The sequence below is a fragment of the Eubalaena glacialis genome, chromosome 18, assembly GCF_028564815.1.
Source record: "Eubalaena glacialis isolate mEubGla1 chromosome 18, mEubGla1.1.hap2.+ XY, whole genome shotgun sequence".
NCBI lineage: Eukaryota > Metazoa > Chordata > Mammalia > Artiodactyla > Balaenidae > Eubalaena > Eubalaena glacialis.
In genome coordinates this window covers 54794651-54807651 of record NC_083733.1, presented here as the reverse complement: position 1 = coordinate 54807651, position 13001 = coordinate 54794651, and the positions used below count along the sequence as shown (strand labels likewise).

The window sequence follows — 13001 nt, the reverse complement described above, 5'->3', positions numbered from 1 at the left end:
AAGGGACAGAGCATATATCAGTTAAAACTTTAATAAGTGATTTTCCCATCTAAATGATGACTTTAGTCTTTGGACTCTTCAAATCACTGGAATATAATTGTCTCTTGCCCCTTCACTCCTCTTTTCCCCCTGTAACAATGCCTTTATGTAAACTTGGGAGTCAGTTCCTTTCCAGATTTTTTTTTGTATTTAGACTTATATCATTTGTCTTCATTCTTTAAAATGTACTCATTTATTCAAAATATATTTATTTATTGAGGGGCCTATTCTATGCCAACGACTGTAGTAGGCATTGGAGAAATAATGATCTAAACAAGGTTCCTATTCTGCTGAAACTTACATTCTTGTGGGAGAAACACAAAATAAATAAGGAAACAAAAATATATGTGTATGTGTGTGCATATTTATGTGCATATATTTATTTAATAAATATAAAAATTGCAGGTAGCAATAAACAGTATGAATAAAGGTGAAGTAGAATAGGCAGAGAAAGAACTAAATGGGGAACGGGGGGGTAGGTTATTTTAGATAGGTAGATTTTGGAGAAACCTCTCTAAGAAAGTAATATTTGAACAAAGACTTTACCAAAGTAAGGGCATGAGTCAGGCCAGTATCTGGAGGAACAGTATTCCAGGCAGTTGGAGTAGTAGGTGTAAAGGGCTTGGGCTGGGCATTAACTTTGTAGGAGGAACAGAAAAACATTATATCTAAAGAAAAGTGAATGATAGAGTAATAAGAAATAAGGATAGTTAAAGAATAGAAAAAAAGGAGTTGAAATTTTATTCTCTAAGGTGGTGCCCTCTGAATCCTGGCCGAAGCAAATGCAAATTCTCTCTGGAGGAAAGTAAGAGGGCTTTTAGAATTCTCACAAATTAATCAACAAAAGATGAGCTCACAAAGATCATCAAACCCACGAGGAAACAGGTCACAGGTGAGTTGATAAGTAATCTAAGGAAACAACAGATCGCATGGTAAAAGATTTAACATATTGGAATTTTTAAATGTAAATATAAACTATTGGTGAAATACTTAAAGAAATAAACTAATTACAAAAATGAAAAGCAATAAAAGATTTTTATAAAGGAACAGATGTGACAGAGAACTAAATTGAGCATTTCTAAAGATTCTATTTAGTTCTTTTTAAAAATAATCATTCTAAGGTTGATAAATTTGACCTCATGAAAATTATTCTCTTTATAAAAAGACATCATAAAAAAAGTAAACGACAAGCCATGAATTTGGTGAAGATATTTGCAATGCATATTGACAGGAATTCATTTAGTATCTAGAATATAAAAAGCTCCTATAGATGGTTAAGAAAAAGGTAAATAACCTTTTTGAAAAATTGGGTAAAAGACATTTATAGGCAGTTCAAGGAAAAGGAAATGCAAATAGCCAATAATCATGAAAAACTGTTCAACCTCACTAGCAATCAGGAAATGCAAATTAAAACCACAGTGAGATAATTATTTCACACGCCCTAGATTGGCAAAAATTGAGACGTATTACAGTACCAAGTGTTTACAACTTTTCAATGCAGAAGTGCTATATACCTCATTATTCATAAAAGCCAAAAAGTGGAATGACCCAAATGTCTATCAGCTGATGAATAGATGAGTAAAATTGGTATATCCTTACAATGGAATATTAGTCAGCAATAAAAAAGAATGAAGTTCTGATACATACTACAATACGGATGAACCTTGAAAACATGCTAAATGAATGAAGCCAGACACAAAGACTACATATTGTATGATTCCATTTATATGAAATGTCCACAGTAGACAAATCCATAGAGACAGGAAGTAGATTAGTGGTTGCCCAGCACTGGGGTGGGAGCTGGGAGGTGAGGGTGGATTGGAAAATGAAAATGGGGAAATTGAAAATGACTGCCAATAGATATGAGGTTTCTTCTTGAGGTGATAAAAATGTTATAAAATTTGATTGTGGTGATTATTGTACAACTCTATGAATATACTAGAAACTGTTGAATTGTATGTACTCTGAATGAACTGTAGGTATATGAATTATATGTGAGTAGATCTGTTTTTTTAAGTGTTCTGTACCTTACTAATGTCAGTATCAATTGGCATAATCACTTTGGAAAAATATATAGAAATTATTTCTAAACTTTTAGAAAAGTATTTTTATTTATTTGGTTGCACCGGGTCTTAGTTGCAGCACATGGGATCTTCATTGTGGCATGCAGGATCTTTAGTTGCAGCATGTGGGATCTTGTAGTTGCGGCATGCAGGGTCTTAGTTGCAGCATGCGGGATCTAGTTCCCTGACCAGGGATGGAACCCAGGCCCCTTGCATTGGGAGCACGGAGTCTTAACCACAGGACCACCAGAGAAGTCCCTATTTCTAAATTTATATGCACTTTGGAAATAGCAGGAGTCCTTTTAAAAATTCCAGATCCCAGCCACGTCCCAGACCAATTAAATCACAATCTATGGGCACGGGACAGAGATATTATTTTTTGAAGTTCCTTAGGTTGTTCAAATAAATGTTCAGACATGTTTGATAACTACTGTAATATATTATCTGAGAATTTATTTTTAAAATTTAATTGTTATTGCCAGTATGCTTGGATTTATTTCTCTCCTATTTTATGCTTTTGGATTACTCTCTTGATCTTCTTTGCTTCCTTTTAAAATCTTTCCTTAATCAGGATGGGTACAGTTTTTTTGTTTTTTGTCTTTTTTCTTAAACTCCACTTCCTCCCTTGTTTAGTTTGGAAGATATACACTATTTGTATGCTTTTACTGGTTATCTTTAATTTTTTATCACATGCATTTTATTCATCTTAATGCAAATGCAGTTTTGTAGTTTTTTAATTATAATGTTTGAAAAAATATACATTTTTAATGGAAATTAAATATTTTACTAGATATTAATTGTTTTTATTAATAATAAAATATAGTTATTCAAGCCACATATAATATTTGGTCTGCATACTACTTTGTAGAGGTCTTGTAATAAACTATATGCCACACTCTCATCCCTAGGATTTCAAGGCCAACAAGTTAAAAAACACAGATATCAAGGACTGTATCTACCTTGAAATAAATTGGTGGCTGCTGTGGCAGTGAGTTGAGGTTTATAGAGAGATGTGATATTTTCATCTCTATGTCAAATACATATTTTATTTTCACAAAATTCTTGTCAGGCGTGTACCAGCAGTGTATGACTTAGTCTTTTTCTACACTTTGACCAACATTAGATATCATCACTTAAAAATATCTGTCAATTTGTAGATAAAAAATTGAATAACATTTTGCCGTGGTTACTGGTGAGTTTAAATATTTTGAGAGTACTTCTGCCTGTTTTGGTCATTTAATCATTATCATTATTGTTTGTGTCACTTAACAAGTACATACTTAAGAAAGGCTATAGTTAATGTCTCCCTTCTCCCAGGACAATACAAAGAATCTTAGAATGTTTTAACTTTGGTTAATCTTTCCTATTTAATGTTATTGTTGGCTAATATTTTAGTTCTGTTTTCTTTTAACCTCCCAAAATGGGCATTATTTTTGTTTTACAAAATGGCAATATTTGGTTGTAGATTTATTCACATGAATATCCTTTTATTTGCACACTATTCCTCTTCCATCATACCTTCATACTGTGATCATTTTATTTATCATGAAATACATTAAGCAAGACCTATTGTTAGTAAATACTCTTCATTTATATTTCTGCTGTTGCAATATAACTTTGTTTCATCTTTATTCTTGCCTGATGATTTAACTGGGTATGGAATTCTATACTGACAATTATTTTTTTCTCAGCACTCTGAAGATATTATTCCACTGTCTTCTGGCTTCTGTTGTTGCTCTTGAGAAGTCTACCATCTGTCTCATTGTTGTTCCTTTTGTAAGTAATCTGTATTTTCTCTCTGGCTGTTGTAAGATTTTTTTTTTTAAGATTTTAATATAATTGATTATATTATTTTATTTCTAGAACTTTGTTATTTTCCCTCTCCCCTAGATCGTACTTTTCTTCTATATATTCTCTTCCTCATGGTTTTGATTTTATATTTTATATTTTCATATATTTTAAGCATTTATATTACATGTATCATTCAACAATTACAATTTCTGGGGAACCGGTCTAATTCTGCAGTTTCTTGCAAGCATAGGGGCTCTTGTGTAATGATGAATTATCCATAGCATTTTTTCTTCTTTTCACTGAGAGTCTAGGGCTAGACAAAAATGTACCTTGTCATTTTCCTTTGAGATCAGATGGATTTTTTTTCCTTTCTCTGAACTGTAGGCCTTGGACAGTTCTGATTTTGTGAAGAGGTTCAGTGCTAGTCCTTGACCTTTAGTGGGCCCAAGGCTTTTTGTCTCTTGGTTTTTTTTCATACCAGTAAGGTATAAACTTTTAGGCAATTGAAGTCAACAAATGTCCTGAGGGTAGCTGTGACTTCAGAGCATGCTGACCTCTAGTATCTGATGATCTCTTCATTTTGCCCCCTTTGGATCTGCTTTATTTTCCTTTAAGCATGGCATACTTGTAAAAGGATATTTGATATATATTATCTAGCATTTCATGGTGTTTTGGGGAAATCTGATGCACCATTCACATACTTGCAATATTGAATCCTTCTATCTTTGAACATGCTATATCTACTTTTCTTTTTATGTCCTTCTGTAAAGTTTCATTGCCTTTTAAAAAGGTCTTGCACATTTCTTGTTAAGTAATTTCCTCAGTACTTTATAAATTTTGTTGATATTATAAATAGGAATATTTTGTTCTCAGACAAAAATCATATATATACATACATATATAGGTAGAGCAAAATATTGCTTTCTGTAAGTTGATAATAACCTTATAGAAATATCTGATAGTTTTGTGGTGGATCATGTTGGATATCTAGGTAGATAATTTTGTTCTCTACATACAATGTATGATCCCTTTCTTTTCTATTTGTACCATTTTGTGAAAACTAATCAGTAGGAGCTGAGTACTTGACTATCACAATTTGAAAACAATTATTGTCTTTTTTCAAACTTTATTGGGAATGCTTCTAATGTTTAATTTAAAATTTTTTTATTAAGTATGTTTCTATCGGTTTCTGGTAAATACTCTTAATTAGGTTAAGGAAGAGCCATTAGAGTTTTTAATAGACGGTCTTAAAATACATTTTCTGATGTTGAACTATTTCTGCATTTGTGGGGTAAACCTTATTTGATAATGATGTATTAGTCCTTAAATACACAGCTGGATTCTATGTTGCTAATATTTTCTTTTAAAAGTTTACCTATGTTTGTTTGTGAGATTGGATTAGTTTTCCACAAATTGGATTGTTTGTGAGCTTTCTTTGTCCAGTTTTGTTACCTGAGTTCATTTAACTTTGTAAAATGACTTGGGTGGATATCCATATTTTTTTGTGTTCAACAACAGTTATATATGATCTTGCCAATAATACCATCAGTCATCAGTATCTGTTGCCTTTTAGGAGAACAGACATTGAACTCAAATTTTAAATTCTTATGTGGTTATTGATGTATATTCAGATTTTCTATCTTCATGGGTCATTTTAAAAATTATTCTCATCCATTTCATCTAGTTTTGTAATTTACTCTTGAGTTATACATAGGGTTTTGTCATAAACACTTTTTAACTCCTTTGGATTTTTTGAGTTTGAGGTCTTTTCCTTTCCAGTGTTCTGCATTTGTGCTCAATCTGATTTTTTTCCTGCATGTAAAATTTTTATATCATTTATTGGTATTTTCAAAAAATTGACTTTTATTTTTGGTAACCATTTCTATTCTTTCTACATTCTACTTTACTAGTTTTCTGATTTTTAGCTAGCTAATTGTTTTGTTTTGTTTATTTCTCCCTCTCCTTGTTCAGTTGAACCTTAATTCTCTTGTTTTGAATTATTTCTTGTTTTCTAATAAGTACATTTAAGGCTGTAAGTTTTTTGTGTCACATTAGCTGAATCTCATGAGATTTCACACAAGGTTGCTCTTGGTATTTAGTTCTAAATTGTTTGTAGGTTTTATTTTTCTTTCATTTTCCTTTTATGCCAAACATTATATAGAAGTATCTGAGTTACTTAATTCTAGGATTACATATTATTTTTGTATGTTTTTGTCATTTCTAATTTTATTATAACATGTTAACATGTTATCAGTTTTATCTATCTACCTATCTTATGTTCCAGTCTTCTCTGTTTTTATTTCTTGTCTGTTTATATTATGTCCTAAAAGGGAAAAAAAATTACTGTTTCCTTCAACTCACACACCACTTCTGACACTAGATGTGTGGATTTTCCCACACCAAGCAGTTCTCCAGTTCTTGGTGGACACCACCTGGGTATTCTACAATTTAACTCAGTTCTGACACTAACTGCCCAGAGTTAGTGCGGACCCCACAGGTTAAGGGCTCAGTGCAGCAAGACTGCCCCCCACTTCAGATGCCAATTGCAAGTCCCCAGTTGTCACCTGTACTTCTGACTGACTGGCTATAAATCAGGGTTTCTCACGGGCTATAAATGTCAGGTTCAATAATTTGCTACAGTGGTTCACAGAACTTAGAGAAACATTTACACTTAACCAGTTTATTATAAAGGATACAACTCAGGAGCAACTAAATGGAAGAAATGCACAGGATAAGTGTTTTGTGCTGGAATCAGCCTACTGATAATCAGTATTATGGCCAGACCAGCCCTTGTGGTTCTTATTATGACCACAAGACACCCTTCAGCAATACCCATCAGGAAACTTTGAAAAAATAAAGGTTTATTACTTACAGGACTTGGAAGTTACACAGCACATCTGAGGCCACACAGCGAGGTTGTCAGGGGAGAGAGAATGAGGGAGAGAGGAAGGGAGAGAGCCAGTGCCCACGTGCACATGTGGGCCTAGGGTTCTGCTTTTATTGGGATTGAGGGTGGGGGCCTAGAATTTCATGAGCCCACTCCTCATTAGCAAATTTAAAATGTAGGAGTGGGAATTTAAAGCATGGGAAGATAAAAAACAAGTGGCCCAAATGGTCAGTTATTGAAATCAATCAAGATCTCTAAAACAAAGGAGCCTCAGTGTGGGGAGACAGCCTGATTCAGCCTGCCTCTTTATCTAATCATGTGCCTGGCAATGTGTTTATTGGATCCAGACATGGTTGAAGTGAATGCCTTGACAGTCAAAGCTTAAGTCATACTCTTGCATTACAAAAAAGAAAAAAAAAAAACCAACTGTAAGGCTTACACTATAGGAAGGCATGGAGAAGAGTTGCAGAACTTCTGTGCCCTCTCCAGGTGCACCACCCTTCTAGCACTTCAGTGTGTTCACTGACCCAGAAGCTCTCTGAACCCCTTCTGTTAGGGTTTTTCATGGAGGCTTCATTATGTAGGCATGATTGATTAACTCAGTGGCCATTAGCAATTAATTCAAATTCCAACCTCTCTCCCTTTTCCAGAGGTGGGGAGTGGCTGAAAGTTCCAATGCTTTAATTACATGGTTGGTTCCCCTGGCAACCAGCTCCTGTCCTTGGGGGCTTTCCAAAACTCACCTCATTAACATAAACTCATGTGGTTGAAAGGGACATGTTACGAATAACTAAAAACATTCTTTTTACCTTTATCACTCAGGAAATTCTGAGAGTTTAAGGAGCTTTCTCCCAGAAAACAGGGACAAAGTCCAAATATACTGCTTCTTATTATATCACAATATTATAGTCCTCTACTTTGACTGTGGATTTACCAGTTTCTCTTTGTATGGCTATCAATTTTTGCTTATTTACTTCAGAGCTAAATTGTTAGTTGCCTAAGGCCATGACTGTTCTGATTCCTCTTGCCTGACTCTAAGATGATTGCCCTGAGCTGATTTCACTGGAAACTGATAAAGAACTTCTACAAACTTAAGCTTCATCAATCTACCTCCCTGCACCCGTACTCATTCTGCCTCTTTTCCTATTATCATAGATGACTTTCTGTGCCTTTATCTAAGGCCAGTACCTCCACTTATATACTAAATGCCAGTCCTACTCATTCATCTGTTTGAGGACATTGTTGAAGTGATTGCTCTCTTAGTCTCCTGAAACATCAGCTTGTCTATATCTGTTATAATCGTTTTTATCAGCATGTTACCAAACTCAGGTTCGTCTATTCACCACTCGAAAGCTAATACTTGAAAGACAAGTGTTGGTTGGCAAAGAAAAGGTTGCTTTATTCAGGAGGCTTGCAACCTGGAGAGAAGGAGGACTTGTGTCCCAGAACCAACTCCGAAGATTCTGCTTGGCCATGAAAGTTTTTAAAGGGACAAAAGGGGAAACGATCTCAGTTAATCATTAAGGTAGGGGGTCAGATTCCTCGTCATTTTCCATTACATGCAGACTTACTGACTGTTGTGATCTTCCTTTAGATGCTATCTTGTTCATGTAGTTTGCTCGTGGGATTACTGAAGGGAAGGCTGGGGAAAGGATCCAGTCATCCGTTAATTACTTATTCTTCATTTCTGCTTCTTTAAGGAAAGAATCAACAGATTAGGCAGGGCATTGTGTGATCAGTAGATTTCAAAGGTGTGATTGGACTGGAGGTTAGTTAAGCATGGGGGCATCTGGTGTAAAAGTTAGTTAAAATATAGCTTTGCTGAAGTGACAAGGCAAAAGGCCTTCTGCAAAGTGCTGGTTCCTGCAAAGAGTTGTTTCCTGCAGAGAGCTACTTACAAGCACACAAACGTGTAACTTCGCTCATCTTAAAAGGAAAAACAAAACAGACACAAATCTCTAAACACATATTTTCCTCTTGCTACAGCCCCATTTCTCTGCTACTTTCTACAACAAAACTTCTCAAAAGAATTTTCCACGCTCCCTACCTCCAGCTCTTCTCCCATGCTCTCTTAAATCTGCTTCAATCAAAATTTATCCCCATTTCTCCACCAAAACTATCTTGTGAAGATCACTAGTATCCTCCACATCACTAAAGACTTTGTTAAATTAGAAGTCACCGTTTACCTCATCTTTCAGCATGTGACAAAATTGATCATTCTTCCTTAAAACACTTTCTTCACTTGGCTTCTGGGATTCCACACTCTCCTAATTTTTCTCCATCTTCCTTGTCATTGGCTGCTCCTTCATTTTTTTTTTTTTTTTTTTTTGGCTGCTCCTTCTTAATCTCCTTTGCTAGTTTCTTCTCATCCACCTGACCTCTAAATGTTGAAGTGCCCGAGGGCTCAATCCTCAGACTTCCCTTATCTTTTCTTCCCTTCTCTTCCCATCTCTTCTGTATCCAAAGGCTCCCTGGATGATTTCATCAAATCCCATAGTTTTAAGTGTCATCTATTTGTTGACGATTCCCAAATTTATAAATCTAATCCATGTATGTCCCCAGAACCCCATATACGCCTGTCTACTCAACATCTTTACCATGTAAAGTCCAAAACCAAATAGTTCAAAACCAAGCTCTTGATATTCTCTCCCAAACCTTCTACTATAATGAGAAGTTCTCAGTAAACAGCACATTTATTGTTCTGGATGCTCAGGCAAAATACTTAGAGTTTTCTTTGACTTTTCTCTTTTATATTGCATGTCCAATCCATCATGAAATCCTCTTCATTATACCTTCAAAATATATCCAGAATCCAATGACATCTCACTTTCTCCACCCCTTCCTCCACACTCTAGGCTGAGCCATGTGGGTTATTGCTATAACCTCCTAACTTCTATCCACCTAGCTTCTGTATTTTCCCACTGACTATCTGGTTTTTGTTTTTTTTTTTTAATTTAAACAAAACAACCAGAAGGATCATTTTTAAGCAAAGTCAGATTTTGTCATGCTGCTTCTCACAACCTTCCAATGACTCCCCATCTCAGAGTAAAAGTCAGATTTCTTAAAATTGCTAAGACTAAGATTTCCTTGTCTTTTTCCTTTGACTCCAGAGGATTTTTTTCCTCCCTCTGAACTGTAGGCTTTGGATGGTTCCAGTTTTGTGAAGAGGTTTATTTCTAATCCCTGACCTATTACTGGTCCAAGGCCTTGTCTCTTGGATTTTCTTTTTTAATCATTAAGATTCAAATGTAGGCCATTGAAGACAGCAAATGTCCTGAAGATAGGTGTGGCTTCAAAACATGTTTACCTCTCTAGTTTCTGTTTTTTATTTCATTGTGTCCCCTGTGGATCTTCTTTACTTTCTTTTTTGCTTGGCTTACTTTTAGAAAGTGGTTTGTCATGTTTTATCCAACATTTTTTTGTGTGTTCTTCAGGAAATCTGATGCACCATTACATATCAAGTGTATCCACTGTCACAGTCATAATATACAACAGTTGCATTACACCCTTAAAATCCCTCATGCTATCTCTTTGTCGTCAAATCCTTCCTCCCTCCAACCTATGAAAACTGACCTATTTTCAGTCCTACAGTTTTGCCTTTTCCGGAATATTATACAAATGAGAATTGAAATTTATAGCCTTTGGGGTCTGGCTTTTTTCACTTAGTAAAATATATTTAAGATTTATCTATATTATTGCATAAATCAATAGTTTGTTTCTGTTTGTTGCTGAGTATTGTTCCATTGTATGGAAATACCAAAGTTAGTTGATTCACTCACCTTTTGAGGGACATCTGGGTTTCCATTTTTTTGGCGATTATGAATAAAGCTACTATAATTTTTGGTGTACAGATGTTTATCTGGATGTAAGTGTAAATACCTATGACTGCTGGATCATATGCTGCATATATGTTTATCTTTATAAGAAACAACCAAACTCTTTTTCATCATGGTTGTACTGTTTTGCATTTCCATTATGTAGTGTATTAGAATTTTGTATGTGTTCTTTTTCTTGATCTATATGTCCATCCAACCTACTCTTTTTAAAATAGAATACCAGGAACTTTATCACTCCAGACTCTTTCCCTTATATTGAATAATTGCTTTTTTTTCTCTCCAACATCCCCAACATTCTGTAAGATTACAGAAGCCTTTCGTTATGTCTTTGACCTGTAGCAGTGCCTGAGAAATGATAAAAGATATTCTTCTGGGATGAACAGATAGAATTGCCTTGGATAGAAGAGTAAATAAGAAGAGACATGAGAGGGCATAAAGAAACAAAACAGGGTGAAGTAAAAATAAGTAAACAAAAGCAACTTGGTATTTTAATTGGTAAGGATAGGGAGAACTAAAGAAGATAACCATGGTTAGTACCTAGGAAGTAGTATGCAAGAGACTAGGCAATTGGAGAGGCATATGATCACTTTTTGCATTTTTATCGTAGATTTAGTATGGATGTACTTTTGTTTGCATCTGTAGGGAGGTATTGGGGAAGACGCAGATCAGTGGTTTCCAGGCATCTGCCCCTAGGGTGAAGAGAGATCTACTGCAAAGGGATGGCACAAGAGTATCTAGGAATAATAGAACTGTTGTTGTTTATCATTACTGTGGTGGTGGATACATAACTAGAGCCCTCATAGTTCTGTTTCTTTTGTCTTTTTTCTCCTGATTTTTAGTTAAGTTGTCTTGTATCCTCATTCACCTGGTCAATTTTTATTGAGTGCTAGACACTGTAAAGAGAAATTATAAAAGCAATTTTAAGCCTTCATCTTCAGTGAAGATTTAGGTTTGCTTATGGCAAGCGATCTTGAATTACCTCAGTCCAGATATCTGAGTTTGAGATGATTCAAATATGATTCAGACTTCAGACGCTGCCCAGACTGGTCTACTGTTTCTCCCTATTCCTCATTGTAGCCCTCTGGGCTCCCAACCCAAAGTATGGAGAATTTATGTTGAGCCTTGTTCTCCAATTATTGTCACCCAAGACCCGTGAAATGGTCCAAAACACTGTTTAGTTTCTCCACATCTCACTTGCCTTTTCTAGAATTGTAAGACCTCCCCAAATGGAAAAGTAGCCCCAAATGTTGGGCTTATTTCTCTGAGTTTTCATATCTTTCAACTTTTAGCCCACCAACTCTTTATTCTTACATGAATTCTCTAATGCCTTTAGTCAGGTGCCATTTATATTTTGTCCAATTTGTATAATTGTTCTCGTCATTAGAAAGGTTCATTTAAATTACCTAGTCTTCTGTTACCAGAAATAAATGTTTAAGATTCAGGAACTGGTATTTAAATTGAGACCTTAGGATGAGAATTGGCTTATATAGAGTATCTCATTCAGAGCAGTCCAGAGACATAGGACAGGTTCTAGGTAGTTGTAAGTTGAAATAGGCTTTGATTTTCAGAGCTAAAAGAAATCTAATATGTTTGGCAAATAGTGAGCAAAGCTGAGAAGGCTCATGGGGAATCAGATACTTAGGTAGGAACCATGGAGAGCTTCCTCAAAGTCATAGAAGGCATTTGGATTTTATTTTAGAAGTTTAATTTGAAAGTTAAATAAGAAATTTTAGGCAAAGATAGCAAATCATAATCTGAATTTGAATCAGAATCTGTTAGGGGGAAGCATTAAAACTAGAGATTTCCAAGCTCTCTTTTCTGATTCACTAGATTCAGATTCAGTTAGTCTTGTGTGGTTATCTGGGAATCTTTAAGGTCCCTAGGTGATTTTGATCCCCACCAAAATTTGAGAACTACTGACCTAAAAGATTTTCTTAATCTCTTCCCTTATCTTCTTTTTTAAAAATTAATTAATTTATTTGTTTATTTGTTTTTGGCTGTGTTGGGTCTTTGTTGCTGCGCGAGGGCTTTCTCTAGTTGCAGCGAGTGGGGGCTACTCTTCGTTGCAGTGTGTAGGCTTCTCATTACAGTGGCTTCTCTTGTTGTGGAGCATGGGCTCTAGGCACGCGGGCTTCAGTAGTTTTGGCTTGCAGGCTCTAGAGCGCAGGCTGAGTAGTTGTGCATGGGCTTAGTTGCTCCGCAGCATGTGGGATCTTCCCAGACCAGGGATCGAACCTGTGTCCCCTGCATTGGCAGGTGGATTCTTAACCACTGCGCCACCAGGGAAGTCCCTTCCCTTATCTTCTAAGTATAGTTTTCATTATTCTCTGATCACTCGTGTGCCCTTTATACATATTAATATATGAAATCATTCTAAGCTAATGT

General features: G+C 35.4%; 1 protein-coding gene across 2 annotated transcripts in view; it reads left to right on the top strand.

The window, feature by feature from the left end:
- Positions 1-13001, top strand: part of LOC133078876 (zinc finger protein 420) — a 178773-nt gene that overhangs the window by 47018 nt on the left and 118754 nt on the right. The gene's annotated exons all lie outside the window — the stretch shown is intronic.